The 25,008-nt window shown below is 40.1% G+C and overlaps 1 protein-coding gene across 5 annotated transcripts in view; it reads right to left on the bottom strand.

The window, feature by feature from the left end:
* The window catches only part of TMEM108 (transmembrane protein 108), a 162,813-nt gene extending 140,733 nt beyond the window's left edge, over positions 1–22,080 (bottom strand). The window contains exons 1-2 of one of the 5 annotated variants that reach the window (XM_077177790.1): positions 21,940–22,080; positions 14,118–14,248 (exon numbers count right to left, since the gene is read on the bottom strand). The gene's annotated coding sequence lies outside the window, so the exon portion shown is untranslated. Of the gene's footprint in view, positions 1–14,117; positions 14,249–21,634 lie in introns of all 5 variants that reach the window. The other 4 variants (XM_054641409.2, XM_054641402.2, XM_054641394.2 and 1 more) reach the window with 4 other exon arrangements.
* Between the last annotated feature and the right edge of the window lie 2,928 nt (positions 22,081–25,008).

The raw sequence follows: 25,008 nt of genomic DNA, 5'->3' as shown, positions 1-25,008 counted from the left end.
CCCAGGTAGGTCACAGCCTTATCTAACCTGGCCTTAAACAATGCCAAGGCTGGGGCATCCACAACTTCCCTAGGCAACCTTTTCCAGAGTCTCACCACCCTCACAGTAAAGAATTTCTTCCTAATATTGAACCTACATTTCCCCTCTTTCAGTTTGTACCCATGTACTAATGGCACAGGACACTTTCAAGAAGAAACATGAACCAAAGTACTTGAGAGGTCTGTTTGCCTTTTGATCTAAAAAGCCAGGATCTTTTAGCTCAGTGTGAATAGGCCAAAGCTTTTTCCCCAGTAGTCAGCAGGTCACCATGGGCCACTCATTCCACAAAAGGCTCTGTCTGGGAAGAATGGTATTTGTCCACTTTCAAGGTCTGACCACCTTTGCCTTAGGTCCCCAGCTGTCTCCCTTCCCTGCACATTGCTTTGACATTACTTATCCTTCTTTGACAAATACTGTTCCCTTGTACCTTCATGGCTTCTTACATTTCCTTTCATGCCACCTGTTACTTCTTGCCTGTGTCCCTGCTGACACACACCAATAGGCTTCTCTCACAGTGGTGTAGCAAAAATGTTTTCAGGGAGCTCTCCCTTCATCCATCTGAATGCCACTGCCACAAGGACAACAGAAACTGAAGAAAGATGAATCTAAAGGAAAAATACGTGGAAGATACAAAGCAAGGGGAATGAATCCTACAGTGCTGTAGAAGAACAGGTTGGTGTTATTTTTGGCAGATCACTACTGCTTTAAATAGTTTTTAAGACTGAGTCTTAAAATGTGTTAAATGGTTTAAAACCTGAGTGATTTGCAAATGGAATTGATGAGCCATAGGAGAAATGTGTTCAGAGAAGAGCTGCTATAGTCATGTAAAAATTCTATCTTGAAACTGACCAGGGAACTATCTACCCAGTACCCTGTTTTCAAGAAAAGCATGTTTGAACAAGCCTTTTTATTTCTCCTCAGGAGATAATTCTCGGGTATTGAAATTCTTTCATTTTAAATGCCAGTGACTTAATACTCTAGGGCTCTAGAGGAGAGAAAGAATGAATTTTGGTTCTAATGACAAGTTAAGTTATAAAAGAATTAAAAAACCTCAACAGATGATCCTTTATCTCCACACTTCTGCCTCTATCCGTATCCATAAGTTACATATCACTCCACATTTGTTGCTAGAAAAAAGCAACATCCAGTACATGTATGAAAAGATTCAAGGAATCACTTAATGGCTTCCAGAGGATTTCTTTCAGTCCTTTCCTCTGGTGGCAGTGATGCTGTGCTCTGTAACTGCAGTAGGCTAAGATGCATATCTGTATTTATTTCTACATCTGTACCTATCTAGCTACAAATCTTCTCATTCAAATTTCCCAAAGCATTTTACAAAATAATCTGCAGAACCCTTTATTAAATCAGGTAACATAACCTTATTATGGATGGGCGTACTGAAGAGCCAAGGTACTCTGTGTCACAGAGTAAATCAGTTAAACTGAGAACATCAGTCTGTCAGCTGTGAAGTCAGGAACCTTGACCCCACCTCCTCTACTTGCTCAATTTGCCAAGCCACATGCAAATCCTTCAGTCCAATTAATGTTGCCTTGCCCTCTCCTTCCATTCCTCTTATTTCATGAGCAAAGTGCTTTTGTCAGCACAATTCCTTAACAATGAGAACAAATGGGAATGAGTCTCTAACATCTCTTTTCAAAACCAAGCATAAACCATGCTTTTTTGCATGCTTGCCTTTTTTGGTTTGTTTGCATTTAATCCTACAGAGGTAATTAGCTGGACAGAAGTGAGAAGGCCAGGCAAGCAGCTTCACTTCCTCAGTGTCAGGAAGAACAAAATTCAGTCGATGGATCTGCTAATCAAGCAAGATAAATGCTGGGCTGTACATCCTTCAGTCATCACTTATGGTAGCTGGTTTAAGAGAGAACACAAGCCACAGAGGTTCAAGTTTTGCAACTTCTTCAATATTTTCCTCTATTAAACAAAAGAAGAGAGTGGAAAAGCTTTCTGCTTGAAGAAAGGGCTCACTTGAAGCACTTTCACACTGAAAATTATTGACTGAGTGTAATTTTGCAAAAAGTAAAGGAAACATTTTTAAAGTAATCTTTTAAATACAAATAAAGGTTTAGTTGAGGAGTAAGTCTGGTGGCCTGTGGTAAAGAGAGGAGAAAAAAGTTTTACCTGGATCAAGGTGACTTTACATAAGTAGGAGGGACTGCCAATCCTTTCATACAGATAGAGTTACAAAATGGGAAAAGACTCATACTGCAAATCAGCCTCTCTCTCTAGATTACAAGAAGGTTAGTAATTCTGCTTAAGAAATACAACCACTTCCATGATGAGGAACTGAATTCACAACTTTTCCTGGCTAACCAGGAAACCTACTTGCTACTGAATTCTCCCAGGAGGCTGGAATACAAAGCTCAATGTTTAATGCAGAGTCTGTAAACCAATCACTTAATAAACCATCTGAGAAGACCTTCAAGAAGCAACATTTCTACCCTTTTCAGACCCTTAGAAGTCAAGGGGTCATATGCTTTCTCTTCCAGTTGCACCATCTAGTCACTAAGGTTTATAAACTGGTCCATTATTACACCAAAACACATGGATTCATCTTAGCAAATGTCATTTTAGACTGATGAACTTCTGACTGCAACAAAGAATGAGCCTCTTAATAAAACTCATTTAAGAACCTCAACCTTACCTAGGCAGGAGGAGGAAATTAAGGGCAATCTGTCCTTGAAGTTGCCAAAAAGTGTACTGGGCAATGCAATGGAAAATATGACACCAGGAACAATCCTGCTTTGGCACGGCAATGAATCGTGTTATATATGATCTTCTTCATCATCTGCTGTAGAATTATGTGAATTGAAAGACAGTATAAATACATTGTAATTATTAATTTTAAAAAATACATTCAACTACTGGTATTTCATTGCACAGATCAGAATAGATAAATTATTTTGAAACCTGAGTCTATACTCCTGTTTATACCAAACAGCGACCTGCTTTAATAACTGGGAGAGATTATCTGAGAGGACAATGGCTAAAGTACATAGCCTTGAAAGTACATGGTCCAGAATCAAGAATAAGTACAAAAAGTTGCCTAGTTTTTAAGATAATTTGTTATCTTATTAGACTTCCATGACACTCTGCAGTTAGCTATTAATGCATTTTGAATTATATCTTCACTGAATAAAGAAGAATAAAAATATTAATAGTTGAATTTTTTCCTTGCTATGAAGGAAAAGGAGTAAAGAGAAAAGCTGTAGTGATGACTAACTAATACTCATCATTCATCCCTGATGTTCCTGGAGTGTTCATTAATTTTTCTGATCTGAAGTAAACTATAATATGTCAGCCTTTTAAATAAACAGAAATTATACTGGAATCAAGTGATGGTGTTCTTTAGAAGATTATAAAAATATGGCAACAGAAGATTGTTTTACTGCAAAATGACAGAAGAAATTCTGAGTTTGAGCAAAATATAATTTTCAAATGTGCTAAGCAATACTGTAGTACATAAAGTAACAAAAATAAACTCTGAGAGGTGTCCAACTAAAAGCACTGCATAAAAACATTGCAGTTAAAACTATGATTATTAATAGCATAGGATCAAAATCCCTCATATTGACTCATGAGTCAATGGGAGAAAGAGTAACTGATTCATGTTTATTCAAATAGTTCCAAAACAGAAACAAACAAAAAATAAGCTTCTTTATCTCAATGAATGACACCTTCTGGAGAAGCACATTTTACAACAGCTTTATCCACACTTTGGGGTGCAACTGTTTTGGAGACAAGAAAGCAGTCTCATGTTCAACAAAAGTCATGCCTACTTCAGTGATCTCTAGGTTTATTGCAGCACCCCACAGTTCCTAATTAACCCTACTTTCTTGCTATTAAATCTTCATCATTCTCCTGTGATTAGTCCTGCCCAAATCATTGAAAACAACTGCACAAAACCACTAAAATTAATTTCAACCATTAAGTTAATAGAAAGTTTACTTTTAATTTCAGTAAGAGATCTCCCATACTTTTCCAAACATATGCATGATGTAGTCTGTAATCTGCAGCCAAGATACAGGCATAAATTCTAGAGATTGCCTCATGCTAAGCAGGGACTTGATTATATTCACAGTAGAAAATGCTGCATAAATGAGAAAATGCCCCTATGGATTCCCTTGAGATGGCATCTCCAATATCAAGTTAAAAAAGAAAACCAAACCAAAATTAAAAAAAAAAACACCTCTCCAAATCAAACAAAACCAAAACCAAAATACAACTTAAAAATAAATTAAAAAATTACAGCTGTAACAGCTCCTGCCCTTCCCATGCAGCATTATGGTATTAGCTACTTTTACTGTACCTGACTAGGATTTGCAGTCAGTGTATTATTCTGGAGCAGTCAGTTAGTTATTTTGGATTATGGTGATGTTAAAGCAAAGCACTGGGCAGCCTGGTCCTTAGTAAAAGGAATTGGGCAAGCCCTCTCAAAACAAAAAACTAAGCTTTTATTAGCTCTTTTTCTCATCACATTGTGTATGCCAGGAGGGAGATCTGAACAGAACCCACCCCTGCAGCTAGTTACTGTATTTAGAATGGGTCTGCAGTGCCAGAATGCAAAGAGGTGGATTACTTCTGACCTTTACCTAGTTACATGTATTCCCAGCTGTCAGCTACAGCTTGTAAGCTCCAGTGATAAGAAATCAGCTTTAACAGTCCTTTGGCGATAATGTTTTGCAAGTTTTATTGCATTTAGAATGCAAAAATTATTATACGGTATAAAAAGACCTGGTTACACCTCACCTGATAATCCAAATGATAGCAGAGTGAAGTTGTTCAGGCTGTCTAGAGAATGGGAATCTTAGCTTTTAACATCTACACAAAAAATTGAGGGTTGTGACACAGGGATGAGGGAAACAAAAAATGGTGCTGTGTTTTGGTTGATTTTCAACAAACAAAACTAACAGAACTCAATTGCCTTGCAACATTAGTAAAGGCATTCCATTCCAAAAAGGTGCTTGAATGTTTTAAATTTTCATGCAGTACTGACTACACAGCAAGGAGTTCAGTATAATTCTGAGTACATCTAACTTAAAAAGAAAGACAATGCAAACCTCCTTGGAAGAGATGTATTGTTGCTACGAACTTCATTTAAAATTTTATTTAGAGTCAAGCTACTTCTTTACAACAAAGGTAGAAAGAAGGTGGGTTAAAGCAAATACACAGAAGGTCCTAAGGGAAGATACACTGACCATTGATGAAATCACTCTCCCAGGAGCTGAGACTCAGCTTCTATTTTTGTCATTCCTGTCATCATAGTGCTAAGACCTTGGGAGGGAGATATATGGTATGTGACGGGGCCAGCTTCCATGATTTCACCCAACACCATACTTCCACTCATAAACAGCTAGAATAATTACAATAAAACTACTCACCAAGCACTGCCTAACACAGGTCAGATACTGCCTCCGAAGGGTATTGTAAAGTTAAATTATTGCAAGCAAAACACTGGGAAAGCCTGAGGCTAGGCCACTGCATCACTGCAAGGTTGTGTGCCACAGCCACTGAAAAATATTACTGGAAGTTTGAAGAAAAATAGCAAATGATCCCATTGTTGCAATGGGTCTGAGTATTTGTCATAACCCACTAATGTATTCTATATCAGACAGGGATAATGAAGGCAATTCAGTAGAACAAAGGGTTAAACTGGAGATAGGAAGCACTGAAAAAAAATGTGTGGAAAAATTTTCACAGCTACCCTTCCTGCAATGTTTCAGTGAGTTCTCCTCTCATCAAAGAAGAACTTACAATTAGTCTGTGAATATCCCCTGAGGATAGCTATCCATGTCAGATTTCAGGATATTAGATTAAACACAGAGCTTATGTTACTTGTGCAGAGTGTGAAAATTATCTTCCCACCCCCTCAACGCCTTCCCCAACTGTCTCTCCCAAGCTCCCGCCTCGGCACCAAACTTCCACGGCTGTGCTATCAGACTGAGTGCTAGACTGGTTTTCTACTATTAGTTGCTGATATCTAAAATCACCTTTCCTTTTAAGAAGAAGTCACTGCTGCCAGACACCTATCCAAACCTAATTCTTAGGGAGTTCTGCTGGTACTCTGTACCCTATGGTGCTTAAAAACTAAACATACATTTGGGAAAGTAACCATCTTTTTTGCTTTACTGAAACAGATGCACACCTTAGATGAGCTGGTGCCTCCAATATCTGAGGTAGTTAGAAATTTTCTGCAGTTTTGCAGGGAAAAATCTGCAGAATGGCTTCTTCTATGCCTGAACTGATCTACTGATCAGTCTAGAAAGTTTTCATACTTGAAAGCAAACACTCTAGGGAAATTTTTACAGAATATTTCCCTTACATCACTTTTCTGTACCTTTTCTACCTGTGCAGGAGAAAATCACAGCACTTCTGTCCCAGCCGCTGCTAATGTGAAGAGAGAAAGGACTGCTATTTCATTAGGACTGCTTTGCTCTGATCTGCCATGTGTCCAGCATATGAATTTTGGTCTTTTATTTCTTAGCTTACTTTAAAATACACGATACCAGTTACATCAGAGAGAAAACAGGCATTAAATTTTTTCAACCTATTTCTGGCTGTGTTGTTGAAAATTACCACCTACACTTCTTGCCATTTTTTTTAACAAGTTTCCAGGTTTCCTTCACTCTTCCAAGCCTGGAAGTCAGGTGTTCTGCAACCTGAATCATGAGACCAGCAACATTAAATTAGAAAAGATTCTGTATGGAACAAGACTGGAAACTCAGCAGATACCCAGCTGAAAGTCACTGGGACGTTTTATATAAGTGTGTGAAGAGCACAAAGCACAGGTTTCATATACATATACACATAAAATTGATGCTGCAAGAGACAGACATGATTTTAACCATGCCTAGCAAGTTTAGCCCAGGACTATAGCAATGCTAGCATTAGATTAAGAGACACCATGTAAATCTCTTCGATATGCATTTTGTGTATTACCTAAGTAAGACACCAGAAAAGCTACCTACTAGCATGAAAATGTGTTTGATATTTTTGTGATTGAGAAGCAGAATATTTCTACTTTTCCACAGAGCAAAAGTTCAAGGGATGAGACAGTCCCAGGAGGGAAACACAAAGAAGATTCCACTTAGTGTAAAGCTGGATAAAAACAGATTGATCACCCGTAAGACAACTAAAATTAACCTGGAAAGGTGCAGGAAGATCAAAGAAGAATTTCAACAGCCTAAGGGGAAGGAAGAAAGATACCACATCCTCCAAAAGAGTAAAGTCATAAATGATGCCTTGCCTTAATGAAAGATAAAGAAAGATGCAGACTACTATTGGGAAACAGAAAACTGAAGAAGACAGCATTATTAAATTGCCAAAGAAAGTACAAAATTAAAGTGTGGTGGTTCCTGCCAATTGGTACCTGACAGCTTCCATTCTGAAAGCTATTAGGTTGTGTGACAGAATGAGAAAATAAAATAAACATTGTCTGCCTAAGACATGATGTTAAGAGAGACTGTATTCAAGGGCATGAAAATGACATTTCAAAAGAGAAAGAAACAATTGCAAATTAGTATCTTTATAGAGATAGGTAAAACGTCTTTCAATTTAAAGAAAAGCTCTGAGAACAAGACTTTACATGCACCATTTTTGGAGTTGACTTTACCATAAGATAAGGCATGAGCAGCTAATAACACCAAATCAGAAAGAACAGAACAAGGTGACTCTCTGATGTTATTCTTAGCTTTGAAAGTCTCTTCCAGACAATGGTGTGGAAAATTAAAAAAGAATCAGCATAAAAGGCAGAGCAGCTGAACTACCTGAAGTTTATAGACAATATATCCTATCTCCAAAATGTGACTAAGCTGAGCAAGGAAAGTCAACACTGGATGCAGCTAAATGAGCAAGAAGTACAATTCATCCGAGTATTCAAAAAAAAGTATTAGGACAAAGAACATAACTTTAAAAAAAAGGACCAATCTTTTCTTTGAATAGCTAAAAAAGAGAACATGAGTTATGACATTGATGCATACAAAAGACAACCACAATAGAGGATTTAGGGAATTAAATACTTATTTGGTAGTTCACTAGGATGCCTAGACAATGCTGCCTGCTGATCACGTTGTTCAAATGAGACCAAAGTTGTATAATACCAGCAGTCTGCGTTTTTAACGATGTGGAGCTTCAGCAACTGCACATATATTTCCACCCCCTCATTTCATTCCCAAAGTCAAGCTATTACTCCATTCAACCAAAGGAAATATTTAAGGTAGATAATTAGGAAATTAGCTAAAGCCATGCCAAAAAAAAAAAAACAAACCCAAAAACAAAAACCAAAAAACAATCAGATCTTGCAGCTAAGACCATGTCCAGATCATCTTTCATCTCATTTTCTAGCAAAAAACCACTACTGTGGCTTCTTCTGACATAGTGCATCATATCTATCAGTTTCCCATGTCTGTACACATTTAGAAGAAGATAACAGTTTGACTTTGAATCCCACTCAGAAATGCATGAAAACAGGCTTTTACAGAACATATAGAAGTCAAAATCTTTCCCAACTTTTTAAGCACTTTGATTTGACAACTCGGCAGTCAGCAAGCTTTTCACAGCCATAAACATCCCCAACTAGTTGCAAAAGAGGATGCTAGCTTTCATATGTGAAATTTCACTTCAAGTGCCTACTTGCAGGCATTCCCTTGACTTCTTAGCACTGCTGTTGGCACACTAAGTGCCAAACGACAAGTTTTTAAAAAGAATGTTACTTTGCTTTTGCTTTGCAAAAGCTTGTTTTTAAGCAGTTTAACATCCAACTAAATCTAAGCAATCATGACATGCATGTAAGGAAGAATAAAAAACAAGAGGAAAACAGAAACAAAGAAAGAAAAGGTTAAATCACAAATAGAGTATTAAAATTTCCCTTCTAGTAATCTAACATGCACAGATACAAAAACAAATACACAAGTCACCCCGTATAGATTTTCTATACTGGCTTAATTTCCTGTATGAGGATCTTCATTTATAGGGACCACTTTAGCACAAACTGATGCTATCTCAGCTGCAATTTCACCTTTGCAGACAGATTAGAGTTTAGAAGTTCAGTGTGTCCTGCTTCTTGAAAACTGACTCTCTTGAATTTCTGTAGCTCTCTGTTCTCCATTTACTATTTTCAGTTCTCTTCCTGAAGAGCGAAGAGTTGAAGTGTGACCTTTTTACTCACTTTAAATCTGACCTAGAAATGCACAGCTGAAATTTAACAGACTGATCCTTAATCTGAGGACAGGTATGGCATGGCCCACTCATTCTGCAGAAAAATCAGCCCATGCATGTAAAAGTATAGCCAGGTCTGGTGCTTAGTTTTAGAAGCAGAATTTAGTTCTCTGCTTTGCATGATGATCCTGGGCTAATCTTAGTGGCCATCTGTATGGGAGGGCGGGATAAGGGCATTTCCCCACCCCACAGAGCTGATACAAGGTTGTCCTCAAAACTATGGCTCATTGTGGATTGTGAGGAACCTGAGGCTATATAAGTAAATACCTAAAAGTCTCCCAGCTTTCATTTCTATGTTTGATGAGAAACCAGAGGGAGCACTATGACATCCTGCATAGCCAGGTTCCTGCTTCCTTCTTTCTGCCAGTACTGATGATGGACCCTCTTAGATTAGTCTCATAGAAAGTTCATCTTTTTATCAGATTTCAGTCTGATTTGACATAGTATACCAGTTTATTTTCCATACCAGCTACTGAGCAAGAGACCATAATCCCAAACTTCCTCCAGTTAATGGTGAATTCCCCACCACACTTGACAACATTTAACTGCACCCAAAAGACTTTCATCCCCACTGTCTCCTACCAGCCTGAAAGATACACTGTCACTTACTAGTGATAGAAATAGTAATCAAACTTGTCAGGGCCATATCACAAAGTGGAGTGAATTATGTACATTCAGTGTCACCAACATGAATAAAATGCTATCAAAACAACTTTATTTTCCACCTAATCATCAAGAAATAAATGCTTCATCTCACATGCAGCTTGAATACATGAATAAGTAGCAACAACTGTTTCAATATTCTTTACTAAAGAATACTGAATACTTTTCTTTTAGAAACAAATTGAAAACAAAGTTGAAACAATTCCCTATCAAAACCAAAAAAATGCTCTTTACATGTTTAGACTGTTAACTGTGCCCTTTTTTCCTTTTTTCCTTTTGTTCTTTTGATGGGTTTTGAATAAAATATTCTGTGACTAGTGACCAGTGTTAGTAGTATTAGAGGCAAGAACAAACACATCTGATCATTAGGTGGCTCTGTTGCTACTTCTGCATCTTAATGTCTGCTTTGGGAGGGCTGACTTGTGAAGCTAATTCCTTCAGGATTTGGCTCATAAAGGATCAGGGACTTCTAGCATGCTCTAGAGTAGCAACAAGGGAAAAACCTGGCGTTGCTAGCTTCTATCTCATCTTTTTACTTCAGGCAGCACTGGGAAACACTGCAAGGCAGAATTTATCACTGGGGACAAGGGATCAAGAGAGCTGAAATTAGAAAAGACAGTTTGGCTGCTTTCAGTTCAAGTGGAAGTATTATGAAAAAGTGTTCCGAATTATGTCACACGGGGCAAATGTCACTGCAGTTAGTAAGAACTTACTGTGCCAGCAAATGTCAGGGCAAATTACACAGCAGGACAGGCGAGTTGTATGTCACATTCACTTCCAAAAGGAAAAGGCTTCCCCCCACTGCCAAGAACCTGCTCCCATTTCTAAGCTGATTTAAATCAAATTGCTCTTATTCAAATCAAAACAGCATAGATGGAGTACTACAGTGACACAATGTGCAGTCCTTCAGATCCTTCCCCACTTGCATGGATGAAAGGCTTTGATTCTCTACCACCTTAAAACACCATCACCTCAAGGCTACCAAGTTGTGTATGTAAATGGCTGCCTGCAGGTTCCTAAAGGCACTGCTTACTATGCTGATGAAAAATGTCTCAGTGTCCCTATGCTCCTGGGTCATACCCATCTAGTCTTTCTTGCCTCTTTGATCATATATTCTTTGCAGAAAGATGCATTTTCTCTTTATGTGGGACCCAACACAGCAGAACAACTGAGGTCTCATCAAGGCTAGAAAAGTGAATAATAGGTACATAAAATTCAGTGCACCAGAAAGGAGGAAGACAGGACAAAGTCATAGGAAATTTTTTTTTTTTTAATTTAAGTATAAGAAAGTCTTCTGCTGGACTGCAAACTCCTAGCAAAGTGAACTCATTTTGATTCAGCTAACCTTAGTTTAAAAACAAATGTTTCAATTAAAAAGTACCAGTGCTTCAATATGGAGAAAAAACATGTCCTTATGTTCTACAGAGGAAATAAACAAACAAACAAAAAACCCACAGCAAAACTAGAGCTACAAAATATTTGGATGAGTTGAAGAAAATGTTTATTCCATTTTTAACTTTTCTAATCTAGGATTTTCAGAGGTTTTCAGGCCTTAATTTTCATGACATGAATATTAACTGAAACTCACCTAGCTTCTTGTAATATTGGAGTATTTGTGTTGGGTATAAACCAGAAGGTCATTTGTTCCTTCACTTCCTAAGCTTTGTCTGGTTTCTCAATCATTTCTCTGCCAAAACTGGATAAACATGGCCAAAGGGTTATCAAGAATAATCCCCACAAACAAATCACAATTTAAAAGCTCAGGAATTCAAAGTTTGGCTTCGATTTAAGCTCTATTACATCCAATTATTTTTTCAATCCAACAGCTGCAGGCTACCATCAAGAATCCCTATACAACATATACTATATAAACTATAGTATATATACTATGCCATTACCAAGAATCACTGTAGTAGATCATCTCAGGTGCTTTAAAACAGGGCATGCACAGCACTGAAAGATCAATGAAGTTTTAGGTGAAGACCAAGATGGTTCACAGAAGTAGCTGAGTTGCAAGCTCACATTTCCACACAGCAGCACTGCAGCCTTTGGCAAATGAAAAGTAACAAAGCAACTCTGGGGCTCTAACAACATTTCTGCTGTGAAGCAGCACCAATAAATCCAGTTAACTAAGACACTGCAGAATACTCTGACCCTGTGCATTTTTCTTAGCCACTAGTACAAGTTCTCTTCAGATACTCAGATACTCAATTTGTGTACAACTCTGTAATTGTCTGGTGTTCTGAATGGCTGGGCTTGAGCTATGTCTGTGTAAGCACAATTTGCCTCCATGCATTCAGCCTCTATCCCCAGAAGAGCTGCTGCAAGAATGCAAATCCTATTTGGAAGGATTACTTGCCACGCAACAGCCAGAGGCCCTGTCCAAGGCTGGGCTCCCTGCTGTGCCAGGAAGCACAAACTCAGGAAGCTCTGATCCAGAGGACATGATTAAAGCAGGCAAGGAGGCACAGGAAATGGCATTGTCCCTTCTCACAGGCAGAACCAAAGCTGCCACTCCCCACTCCCCTGCACACACCTTGTGTAAAGGTGTTCAAACGGGAAAGCACAGACCAGCAGGCATCTGTACTTGTGGGAGCTGGCAACAGCTGGTGGCAAAACAGATTCCACTGGGGCACTTGAGTGTGGGCACCAGGGGTTACACAACCATCTGGTAGATGAAATGAAACTCTCTAGAGAAATGCCTGTTATCTAGACCAGATCCTACAGTTTTTTATGATCCATGTACATTCCTTCCTAACAAGAGTTGTGGAAAATTACTGGAATGTCCCAAGTGCTCAAGTGTTTGAATGTGTTTTTCCTTTTAAGTTGTATCTGCCTATTGCTTATCTTTGCATTTTCTGAATACTTTATACATGTCATTCCTGTTATTTCAGCATGCAAGGGAGCCCCCCCACTATGTATCTACAGGATGCAGTGCCACAGTCTGTTACATTCCCCACCTAAGGATCTCTTCAATTTAGTTCTTCCACAAAAGAAGGAGACTGGATATCTCACACTTGTGGAAATGGCAGACTGATAAGACTGGTGGTCATATTTCCATACAGAATAGAAGCAATGGCAGAGCACTGCACAGGATTGTTCCCTTATCATTTAACACTGGCTGGGGAAAATGGAGACATTAAGAGTTGCACTGACTTGAGCTGAAAGTCCTCTCTTCAGCCTCTCTGAGTTAAAGCAGAGACCAGCTAAGCCCAATTGCAGATGCCTTTTTCCAACTGCTCAGCTGCTTGATTTGAGCTCTTGAGTAACACAGAGCTGGTATGGTTTTGCATTTGCTTTGTAGCAAACTTGTGTTGATCCAAAATGTTAAAATATGAAGTCCCACATAGCCACTCCTCAGACACGCAGAACTACATAATCTTGAAAATGAGAAGTTTTACTGTAAAACAAGTTCAGTTCATGTGTTTCTCAAGTGTTTCTATCAGGTTCAAGTAGCTTTTTGAAATTCTATGTTTTGTACCTTCCCTGAAAGTAACTCAGTAAAGGAAACATTCAGAGTAAGCGAGAGTATATCTGGGCATCAGGCAAAAGATGCCCAGCAAATCTATCAAGCTCTCCATCACCTTCAGTTTAGACCAGTAAGCAAATATTTTTACTGGTAGAGAAAAAAAAAAAAGGAAAATCAAGCAGGTTTTGTAAAAAAACCATATAGCAATCCTGAAAGTGAAAAATGAAAACTGTACAAAGAAAACAGCAAAACTTGCATCTCCAGTCAGAGACAGGTTATGTCATTTAGTTTAGAGACCTTTTCTCCTGATTAGCTGCTAAACTACGTACAGGTTTCAAATCTACTTCAATCTACAGCAATTAATAAGCACATAAAAAGATGCCTTAGGTGAGCAGGAAGGTCTTCTATTAGCACATGCTAAAAATAGACAACCTGTAGAGCTATCTGAGCAGGTACTTCATATAATAAAACTTTGAATTTTACAGGCCCCAAGGATCCAAATTTATCATTGGCTTTTGAAGCTTTAGGCTTTTTTGGGTCTGCATATCATCCATTTATGTCATTAATAACTGGCCACAGTTATTAGCAGTCAGCCACGAGGCCGAACAAGCTTTGGAGAATACATCCACTACCATCTTGGGCAGTGCCACAAAAGGGAGCTGCACTGCACTGAAGAGACACAAACCAGCAGAGAAATCCATTTGTGCCTTACCTTGTAAGGGGAGGAGCAGATGCCTTCAAACATATCTATATCCACACAGTCCATTGGTTCAGATCTTCCTGGTGATCAAATCTCTTCCAGCTTCTCGCTTTCTTATTTTTTAATCTGCCAGCTGGTGCAACCTGTAAATTTACAGAAGTGGGTGTATTATTCCAAGATGTTTATTCATCTCATTTTATAAGGCATTCAATTTAAATACATATGGCTCTGTGCCATGTGGCTCCTATTGCTCTCCAGAGCTTTCAGAGTAATGGATTACAGACCACATTGTTTCTGTAGGTTATTGATTTTTGGGTGTATAAGTAGAAGACTCTTTAGGATTACTTTGCAGACTTGGACTTTCCAGACTGTCACATTCCATATGTGTATATCCTACAGATTTCCCAACATGCTCCTAATGTTAAGAAATTCAAGCACTTAACAAAAAAACATGGCACAACTTGCATCTCTGAATCGTCAATTTATTTGTTAATTTATCTGTTAAAGGTTGATTCTTGATTCTTGTGGAAAGAGACTAAATTCAATTTAAATACTAGTTTCAGAATAAGAATGCTACTAATCTGAGAAACTGGAGGTTGACAGACTGGCCAAGATTTATATTAATCAATCAAGGTAATAAAAAAGAAAAAACCTTCCCAAAAAGTGATCCTGGCCACTTTTCAATGGTTTTTAGGAACAAAATGAATTAGTGGGACAGTAGGAAAATTCAGTCAAAGATTTTTTTTTAACTACTCAGGGAGTCACAGTGAGATTCCTCAAATGTATCCAGAGCTGCAGTGCCTTCCAGGTATCTAAATTTGGTTATCTGAATCAAAAGGACTTCCGAAATCCAAGCAACAGGTTCTCTGCTTATACACTTTTCCTCTGTGAAAGCTATGAGGGAGTCACTTATTTATGATTGACTCCCCACTGCACAGTGTTCAGCATATAGAGCTGACCTGACCTCTGTACCTGACACCCCTCCCCAGTACCTTGATCCCTATATGCAGGATCCACAAGCAGGACAAATTTTCATGGATTTTACAAAAAACATATTGCAGTTTTCATGGAAGTGCAATTAAACAGCAGAGCATAATTATCTGTTTACTGGCAGACAGGCAGCCCATGTTAGTTCAAGAGCTGCTTTGCTGGGCTGTATTCAACTGCTCAAACAACTGTTTCATTATGAGATTTCACCAGACACCCCTGGCTCCAGCATCATGGCACAGAAAATGGGATGCATATTTGCTGCTTTCCACATTTTGGCTCCTGCTGCTTAAAAGCCGTCCCTGCTCTCCACAGAAATTGTTTATGAGTATTTCAAAGGTTAGTATAGCTTTTTGTATATGGGGTTTGCAGTATACACATCCTCTGTAGGCTGGTCTCTCCCTCCCTTTTTTATTATGGAAAACTGAAAATTAATTCACTTCAGTCAGAATGTCTAAAATTCTAAGTGGTGACACTTTATACTATATGAACTACTTGTAGCTTTACATCCTGATGTAAATTCTCACCATTAAGGGTACAAAGCCACCCTATCCCTGCATGTCACACACTGATGGCACATGTTACATCTGGTTTGATTGCTATTCAAACCTGAAACTATTGATGGAGCCAGAAAAAGCCTTGATCCTGGGACATGTTTTAAGGGATCTATGCCTCTGCCTTAATGCAGACAGATCTCAGATCTGAAAGGTCACACACAATTACCCAAGAATCCTTGATTTTCAATCTCCAAGAAATAACAACATTACACAACATTTTACTCCCAACAAGTTTCACGACTTGGTTTCTATGAAGTATAAGGTTTGTCTTTCAGAAGTACTGGGTAAAATGACAGTCATGACCTAACGTGGGGAAAAAATACAACACACACTCTTGCCAATTAAGCACCACAATGCAAACTGCTAGGGAAAAAACCTGAAAATGCCACACTATGCAGGTAATCTGAACATTTGCAGGTTATATTTGTATTCAACCCTGGTTTTGGACCTCTCTAATTAGAAGAAATCCACCTTCTTCACGACAGTGGAGCATGCAGGGACTGGCATGAGGAAGCAGCTTGCATTGCAATTCCACTATATATTACAATTTCTGCAGCATGCTTGCGCTGGGATTTTGGCATAATACTGTGTTACTCCTTCAGAATACAAATCCAACATAATGTCAAATACAATATAAGTAAATACTGTACTTTATACTTATACTTTATACTTTATTTCAAATAAGTAAATCTGGTCTTAGCACATGAAGCCCTCCTGCCATCTCAGACCTGTTGGATGGACCAGGGCCTGTAGGTCAGGAGAGGCAGCCAGCAATTTTTTTTGGTGATCAATCTCTATTTCCCTGTAACAGCAAGGAGTCCTAAAGCAAGCAGGGTTCAGACAGAGGTGAGTGGCTGCTGTCCTTCGAATGGTGGGCTAAAGAGGAGCTTCAGTGAAATACAGACTAGGACCACTGGACTTGGCAGAGAGGCCGCAGGTTAAGAAAAGGGACATCTGAGACACAGACCTTGACAAGTGCCTGGATGAAAGTAATGAGAATTTTGATAGCATTGTTCTAACACCTTACCATGGATCACACCTCTGGTGACTTTGAAAAGGAAAACAATATTTTTTGTTTCTTGGGTGACTTTTGATCTTCTGGAAGAAAAAAACCAATGTACAGAGGGTGGACAGATACTGCTCCATTGACTTTGAGTGACCTATTTACAGTAGATGTGGGTATGGACTAATGATAAGGACAAGCTGCAACTACTTCTGAGCTAGGAAAGATTCCCAGTGGTTGGAGTCTTTGTGATTTCCAAACACCAAGGAATTCTATGCTCCAGTGTACAAGTGTTAAGAAACACCAGAATCAACCTCATTGCACAACCTCCATTTTACAACCACCATAAAGGACTACTAAATGTAGTCCTGCACCATCTACTCTACAGGACTACCACTGGATTAAAATATGAATGCCAGTGATCCTTTAAGTGACCACAGAAGACTTCTCTCACCCATGTCTTCCGTAACTAACATATCGTACTGGTGGCTTGTCAAAAAACTATTGTTGTTCCTTTAGGAATCATGATGTTTTACTGAAAGGCCATTCCTGGAAAAGCCTGCCTTAATAAGCTTAATAAGGCAAAGTGAGTTGCCCAGCCAAACCTTTTATTAAATCACACCAAAACTGCCTGAATTTATGCCATTGCAAAGACTGTTGGAAATTCCTGGCTGCCCTGGAAGCATATGTACCAACCTCAGAGAAAAAACTCACACATCCTAGTTGATTCATATTAATGTCATTGTTTACAACAACAGGATGCATTAAATCCTGCTTCAATTACCAGGCATAAAAGCACTTGTGGATTGACATGTGGTCTTCCCTCAATAGCACTATAATGGGGCTGAGGTAAACCAGCCTGCTGCAAACAGCATAATGTCTCCAGATGCCTGCATTCCTCTGCACACTCCTACCCACCTCCCACCACATCTCCCACTCTTTTCCCTTTGTCATTTTCTCTTCTTCCCACCTTTCTGTTTAGCCTTTTGTGCTAGCAGAGGTTGGAGGGCAAGTGGCTAGCAAAATGGACTTGAAGAGCAAGACCTGGGACTCTCAGTGGACAAGCTGACCACAGACAAGAAGCATGCCCATGTGACAAAGGGACAGCAAAGAAGAGGAAGCCAAGCTCTCCTCAGGGGCTCACTGAAAGAACAAGATGCATCAGGCACAACTGAAAACACAAGCAACTGCATTTAAACAGAAGAAAACTCTCAGTGTGGGATTGGTCCAAGACACATACAGGTGACCCAGAGAGGCACTGGAGTCTCCAACCCCAGAGACTGCAGACATTGAAAACTCAGCTGCACACTGTCCTGTGCACCCTGCTTTAGATGTTTTGAACAACGGGTTGGCTACAACCATCCAGAGGGATGGTTGCAACTTCAGCGGTTCTACAACCCTGTAAACAGAGCCCTGTTCCCAAATCTACTTAACTCTTCTTTTAAAACAGGTTCACCATGGTACATTACTGACCTGGCCAAATTACAAAGTTGATCCTGAACAGTGGTGCAAGAATTTCAGTTGAGTTCTCCACATTTCACAAATGGAACAGATGCAAAAATGACTTTGAAAATGTACCCAGATATTAGAGATGCTTCTTACCCTAAGAATCATGTGGCTTCTTTTATGCTTCTCTTAGGAGAAAAGCTCCAGTGGTCACTGCTGCCTGCAGCAAGATCAGTACTTCTACTTTCAGTATTTAATGCATTAGCCACTTGTAAAATTACATTTATGTCTCCCCTGTATATCATGCTCCCAAATGGTGACTGCCAAGGAAATTTTTAGCAAATCTTTCCCTCAGCCTCCCATCACACTGAATAAAATCGGCTTTTCTGATGCAGAAGAATGAAGAGAAAGCATAGACAATTCATTCCCATAATAAAGAACAAATTGGACCCTTACCCAGCTCCAGAGAGCTTTTCAAAGGAAAACTGGCAAGCATGCCAGTTCATACACATCTCTCAGGGAATGCTATCAGCAAACCAAAGGTCACAATGAGTGTTTTACCCATGGATTACATATATCATCATCAGTGGCAAGGATTACTCAGTACCAAGAAGAGATGTATCATGTTCTTGCCCAAAGAGATGGCTAAGTGTTCTGCATAATTAGTTTCCTCCATCAGCCAGGAGCAAGAGATAGGTCATTCTTTCCTACACCCATCACTCCTTATTTCAACAGTTACCACACTCCTGTTACTAATGATCTATTGATCTACACCTCTAACCTCACCATTCTGAGTCCTAGTATCTTAAAGTCAAAGTCTGAAAAGCTTTATTTATAACAGACTACAAACCAGATCCCAAGTTATAACCTGGGCTCACTCCTGTTTCTTTTGAAGAATAACTCAGTCTTCAGTCAGACAAGAGAGTTGACAAAGAAGCTTTCTCTATGTGGATGTTAAGTTAAAAACTTAACAGAGGTTTTCATTCTTCCTGTTTTGTATAATTACTGTGGCCAGGACATGCCTCCAGATGAGTCACTTGTAGTTACCCCACAGTAACTGTGCCTAATGGTTTCCTTGAAATAATTCAGGGAATAACAAGATTTTTAGTTCACTTTAATTTCTACTGATTTTAAGCTTTCAATATCTTCAGTATCATAGGCATAAAATTGCTCCCTATCACTCAAAGAAGATCTGTTGTAGACACCATATTGTCTGTAGTTGTGCTCCACAACACAGCTGAGATTTGGATGCAAAAACTTAGTACCTGCTCATAAAAAATCATAGGTTGCTTATTAATTAATTTAGTTTTTTAGTAAGCACAGCCAGGCATACCAGTTCATATTTTGCTCAAGCAAGGATGTCATGGAACAAGGCAGGGAAAGTTTTCTACACATATCCACTAACTCTGACAAGAATCGATAATTTGCAAACACATACAATAGAATTTATTCAATTAATTGCCCCTATTTACCTGGCAATGGATTAATCCAATTTATAGCATGGCCAAAACTTCTGGTCTACCTATAATCCAATGAGCTAGACTGAAGCATGGGTTGGTTGGTTTTCATTGATCCAACTGAGCTCTGTGGCATGGTCACCAAGAAGTTCAGCTTAGCTGAACTCTTGCTTTGCGGGAGCTGCAGGCTGTGAAGAAATGTAATCTGTGCTGATTCAGCTTATCTGCTAAGCCAAAACTCAGCCCTGGCAAGACCTCCAGTGGAAGGCAGCACCAGAGGAGATGCTATGGCACAAGCACTTAGGAATATTGCCTGCTGTTGCCAGGAGAGGAAAGATTGCCCAGTGTTTTCAAACTTTTAGAGGCAGTGACAACACATAAAATCTCTTAAATGTATGCACAATATTGCAGATATGTCAGCAGTATATTGAAACATCCATTTTTTTAGCAGAAATAAAAGATTTTGTCAATAATAACCTCGTGTTTTGTTTTATTCTGCTGTTGTAACTGCAGATCTTGGGTGCAATCACATAATTGCATCTCTACCATTGTAGCACCTGTAATTGGCTTCCGTCCTTCTTTAATCTCTCCAGTGGAAAGACAAAAGTTCAAACTATTCTATACCTGGCATTAGTCTGGAGAACATCAGTTTACAAGAGTAGAGCACATTCCATCAGTTCTAATAGGATTAAAGGTGTTTCTGCAGTTTTCAAATCCTCAGAAGTAACACATTTTTTTAAAAGGAATAACTGGTGTTCACACAGTTGATTAGCATGGTCCACCACAATCAGAATAACTGGTAAGAAATTTAGCAGAATAATTTCACTCCATCTGCATGAAATATTACTTTATGATTCTGACTTACAGTAAGTCTGGCATAAACGAGAGGGGAATAGGTCACTCTGGGACAACAGCATAGTAGACAACAGCCAATTGCTTGCATGTATAGTTTTAGGTCTAGTTAAGTTTTTAAGGCTCTAGAATATCTTCAGACACAGTGTCACTGTTACTATACTATTATCTATCCCTACAAATTATCTGGTTAAAATCATTCTGCAAACATCAGAGCTCACTCTGATGAACTTAACATAGATTTGAACAGTTGCATCTGCCTTCCAGGGATAGTGCTGCAAAGCATTCGTAGAAAATGTTTACTTAAATTTTCTTTTTCTTTTGCATTGCATTCCTTAATCTACTGATTAGCACACTTTCCCCTCTCCCCCCATCCCCCCCCCCCCCCGCCCCAAAAAAAAAGGCCAGGTGTAAAATGCCACCCTCATTTATCAAAAGCATGTTCTCATTGCTGATTTACCTTCCCAGGCAGTCAAAGGGTCATTTTTGAACATTAAATTGTCAATAGGATAAAGATGAACTGATCCTACTTCCTTTAATTAGCGGCTTTTTCCACAGCAGCATCTCCATATAAAGGACTCCCTCCCTCCACAGACCTTGAATGCCTGACTGCTTTCTGCAGTTAAGAGAGGTGAATTTTCTCTGATACAGTAGATATTTTGTAGTACAAGCATGGCCATTTATTCATAGCACAGTTCAATTTCCTTCCCCATTTTTCCCATATAAGTCTGTTCAATCCTTAATTACTTATCCATAGTTGTTTTATCTCTGTTACAACCATCTCTACAATCTGTGCTTTAAAATATTTTACTGAAACAGGCGTCTGGCCCCTCCTACTATATGAGATAAATATATGAAGACTATGTCTAGTAAACTGCCTATCACTACTACAACAGGCTTTTTCTGTGGTTACACTTCTAGACATCTTTAAGAAAGGATGCAGTGCTCTACTTTAAATATAACATGCAAGCCACAGGCTCCCAGTTCATTTTGATATGGAGCAGTCTCGTGCCTTTGGCTGAATATTACCAATACACATCTCTGCAAACTGGTCGAGAGAAGCACCTGGTCGTTCCTGCCTGGAAAACAAAAAAACAAAAAAATCCTGCCTTCTATCCGAGATATGATGCTTTTCACGGAATGATAGATACTAATGTCACCTTCCCTCGCAGCTCCCACCCATTCGAAAAGAGTGGCAATAATCCACACGCTATTTTCACGACGTACCTACCCCTGAAACTGCTTATTCACATATAACCGAGCCCAGTACGCCGCAGAAGGACAGCTACAACGCAACGCTCCTTAAACTATCAGCGCTGGCCACCAGGCTGCCGCCACTTCGGATCACCTCTCGTGTGACAAGAACAAGAAGACAAACCGAGGAGCGAACGCATCTCACAAGAGGAGCCCCATCCCTTCCGGAGCTGGTGCCGCCGAGCCGAACCGAAGCGAAGCGAAGAGCGCAGCCCCTGCCCCGGCGAGCAGGAGCCCCGGCGAGCAGGAGCCGGGCGCCGCTTCCCTCTGCCGCTCACCTCCCCTTGCGCTGCGGAGCGAGCGGCGCTGCTGCTGTTGCTGCTGCTGCTGCTGCCGCTGCTGCTGCTGCTGCCGGGCACCCTCCGCCGCCCGCTGCTGCCGCTGCCGCTGCTGCTGGCCCGGCGGCGGGCGGGGCTCCGCCGGCCCGGCCTCCCCGGGAAGGGTCCCTGGCTGCGGCAGGGCGGGGGAGGCGGCGGCCCCGCCGCGGGGCGCGGAGCGGCGGCGGGCGAGGCGCGGGCGGCGAATGTCAATGAGGAGCCGCGGCTGCGGCAGCGGCTGCCAGGGATGAGGGGCAGGGTCTTACCGGGGCAGGGTCTTACCGGGGCAGGGTCTTACCGGGGCTGGGTCTTACCGGGGCTGGGTCTTACCGGGGCTGGCAGGGGGATTAGCCGTGATTGCGCCGAGAGGGAAGCCCGGGGTTTAGGGGGGCCGGGCTGGAGAGGTTAAACGTACGGCAGGAGCTGTTGGCAGGAATACGGTGTGACAGGGAAATTACAGGTGGCTGCCACAGCGGTTCGCTCCACACGGCCCCTTCCGCCGCGAGCACTGGGTTATTTGACATTCTGGCAGTGTTTTACCACTCGTTTACATCGGGGCTCGTGTGCTGTCAGGGCAACTCTTACAGGTTTGAGTCTGCCTGGAAGAGGTCTCCAGAGGAAATTTGCTACTGATGAGTTAAGATTTATCCCGTAGGCAAGGGAACGTTTGTAGGGACGTTGGTGTGGCTGAGAACCTGAGCCTCAGAAGTGCAGATCTAGAAACAGTGGCAGCTCCCAGGACCGTTCCAGTTCAATGTCTTACCCAAAGTACTGCTGCTTCCTCAAAATTTTAAGCTGTCCTTCCTCTCCCCTCATTAGCCACAGTCATTATTGGTTGGTATGTTTCTATATTAACCAATAGAGGGAAAAACCCTACCTTATTTTGGTTAGCTCTTTTTGCCTTAGATTTGCCATTGCTAAATAACTATTATCAGCCAATGCAAACCTGCTATCTGTCTTCTGATAGTGTAGGCTATCTTACTGTACTGATAGTGTACACTATCTTACTTAAAATAGTGTAGGCCATCTTACTTTTTTTTCCTATTACTTCAGTGGAAATGTTGGGTGTGTCAGGAATTTAGGACTTGAGAGTGCAAAGTGGTACACAGGGCTTCTGGTGTATAGAACAATCACAGAATGGTTTGGGTTGGAAAGGACCTTTAAAGGTCCTTTACTCCAACCTCCCTGCAATGAGCAGGGACAACTTCAAGTTGTTCCAAGCTCTGTCCAACCTGACCTTGAATGTTACCAGGAATGGGGTCTCCAGCATCTCTCTGGAGAACCTGTGTCAGTGTTTTACCATCCTCTGAACCTACCCTCTTTTAGATTAAAACCACTATACCTTGTCCTATCCCAACTGGCCCAACTAAAAACTTTGTTCTTATCTTTCTTATAAGCACCTTTTTAGACACTGAAAAGCCAAAACAAGGTCTCTCCATCTGCCTGGTTGCTCAACACTTCATTCAACAGGCTTTACAATTTTTGCTGACTTCCTTCTAATTAAAGAGTTGCTGCTGGTGAAATATCACCAACATTGAAACTATGGATTATTCAGTGAGATTTTACTTTGTGAGTGCAAAACCAACCAAACCAACTGCTGTGTTTTTCTGGCTTTCCTTTCTTATTTCTTCTTTTGCCCAATATTTCCTTCATTTGCTGCATGAATGGCTGAGTCCACGTCATACACCAACAACTAACAATATCTGCAGTTAGTTGTTTTCAATCACAGTACAAATATTAAATAAATAGGCTAAACATGCTAATTAAGCTGTAATAACAGAGTAACCTATTACTGACTAGGAAGTGTAAGATTTTCACCTTCCTGTATGATGAGCAAATAGGTATGAGGAGAGTTCCCCAGGCTGGCAGCCTCAATTATGTCTGCCAGTCTGTGGATACTCTGGTTCATAGTCGAAGAGAGGAGAATCAGTTGGCCTAATTTCTCTGCTGCCTTATACAGAATAAATTAACAGCCTGAAGTTAAATAGACCCCTTTGCTCCACACAGAGGAGGTTTGTTTGGCAGAATGTCCATCAACTCTGCTAAACTTTAAAAATCATTTTTTTTCTGTAAAATATTTTTCTTCCATAGTTGTTTAATACCGTTCAGGAGGCAATTTCAGCTGCTAAGAAAACATTATCCCAAGGTTCACGCAAACCACATATGGAAACCATGTTTCAGAGAAATCTCTTGTCTGCCTATGTTTTACATACTGAGGTTAACCATTTTAAGGTAGTTTATTTAACTAGCCAGCAATAGATATCTACAGGTTAAAAGATGTTTTCTGAAGACTAAAGTTCAGCCACTTCAGAGACCTATGCTTTGAAGAGAAGTTATGACTTGTCTCTGGTCAAAAGCCACCAAGCTTGGCTCCTTTGAGGCACTGTAATTAATAAGTAATTATAAAGGACAAATGAAAAAGATTGGAAGTTCTTTCTCACTGGAACAAAATTATTTTTGATGTTATAACTATAGTTACAAGAAATTTTCAAAATCCTCGTGGGACTGGTAAAAACACATGACATTATTCATCTTCTACCTAATGAAAATTTTAAAAAAAAAAAAAAAAGCAGCATCAAACCAAAATGAATGTAAATCTTTAGTGCATAGAGAATCCAAATTGAACCGTAAAGTAAAATTTATCTTTGCAAAATGAATGGAAGTTTTAAAATGGGATGAACAAGGAAGGGTCTATACAAGAATTATTTGTCCTTGAAGGATTCCTTAGCACTCAAGAGAACTGAAGCCTGATAGATGCCCATCAGCTTCAAAGGGTCAGGATGAGGTGCACAAGAAACACTGAGCTGTCAACTCTCAGAGCTACAGCCACGAGGAGCCCCAGACGGGTCCTCTGACCGTATCCATTTCTTCTCTCTCAGGTCAGTCTCATGGTGGGTAACCAACACCCAGCAGGAGCTGAGAGATTTGCAGTTTTTAAAAATGAATCCATCTGTAACTGAAAGGAAAAAGTATACACAACCTATTACACAGTATTTTTCCACCCCCTTTTTATTCTAGAAGGTCTGTAAT

Source organism: Agelaius phoeniceus, chromosome 1 (assembly GCF_051311805.1).
Source record: "Agelaius phoeniceus isolate bAgePho1 chromosome 1, bAgePho1.hap1, whole genome shotgun sequence".
In the NCBI taxonomy this organism is placed as follows: Eukaryota; Metazoa; Chordata; class Aves; order Passeriformes; family Icteridae; genus Agelaius; species Agelaius phoeniceus.
This window is presented reverse-complemented; position numbering and strand designations above follow the sequence as displayed.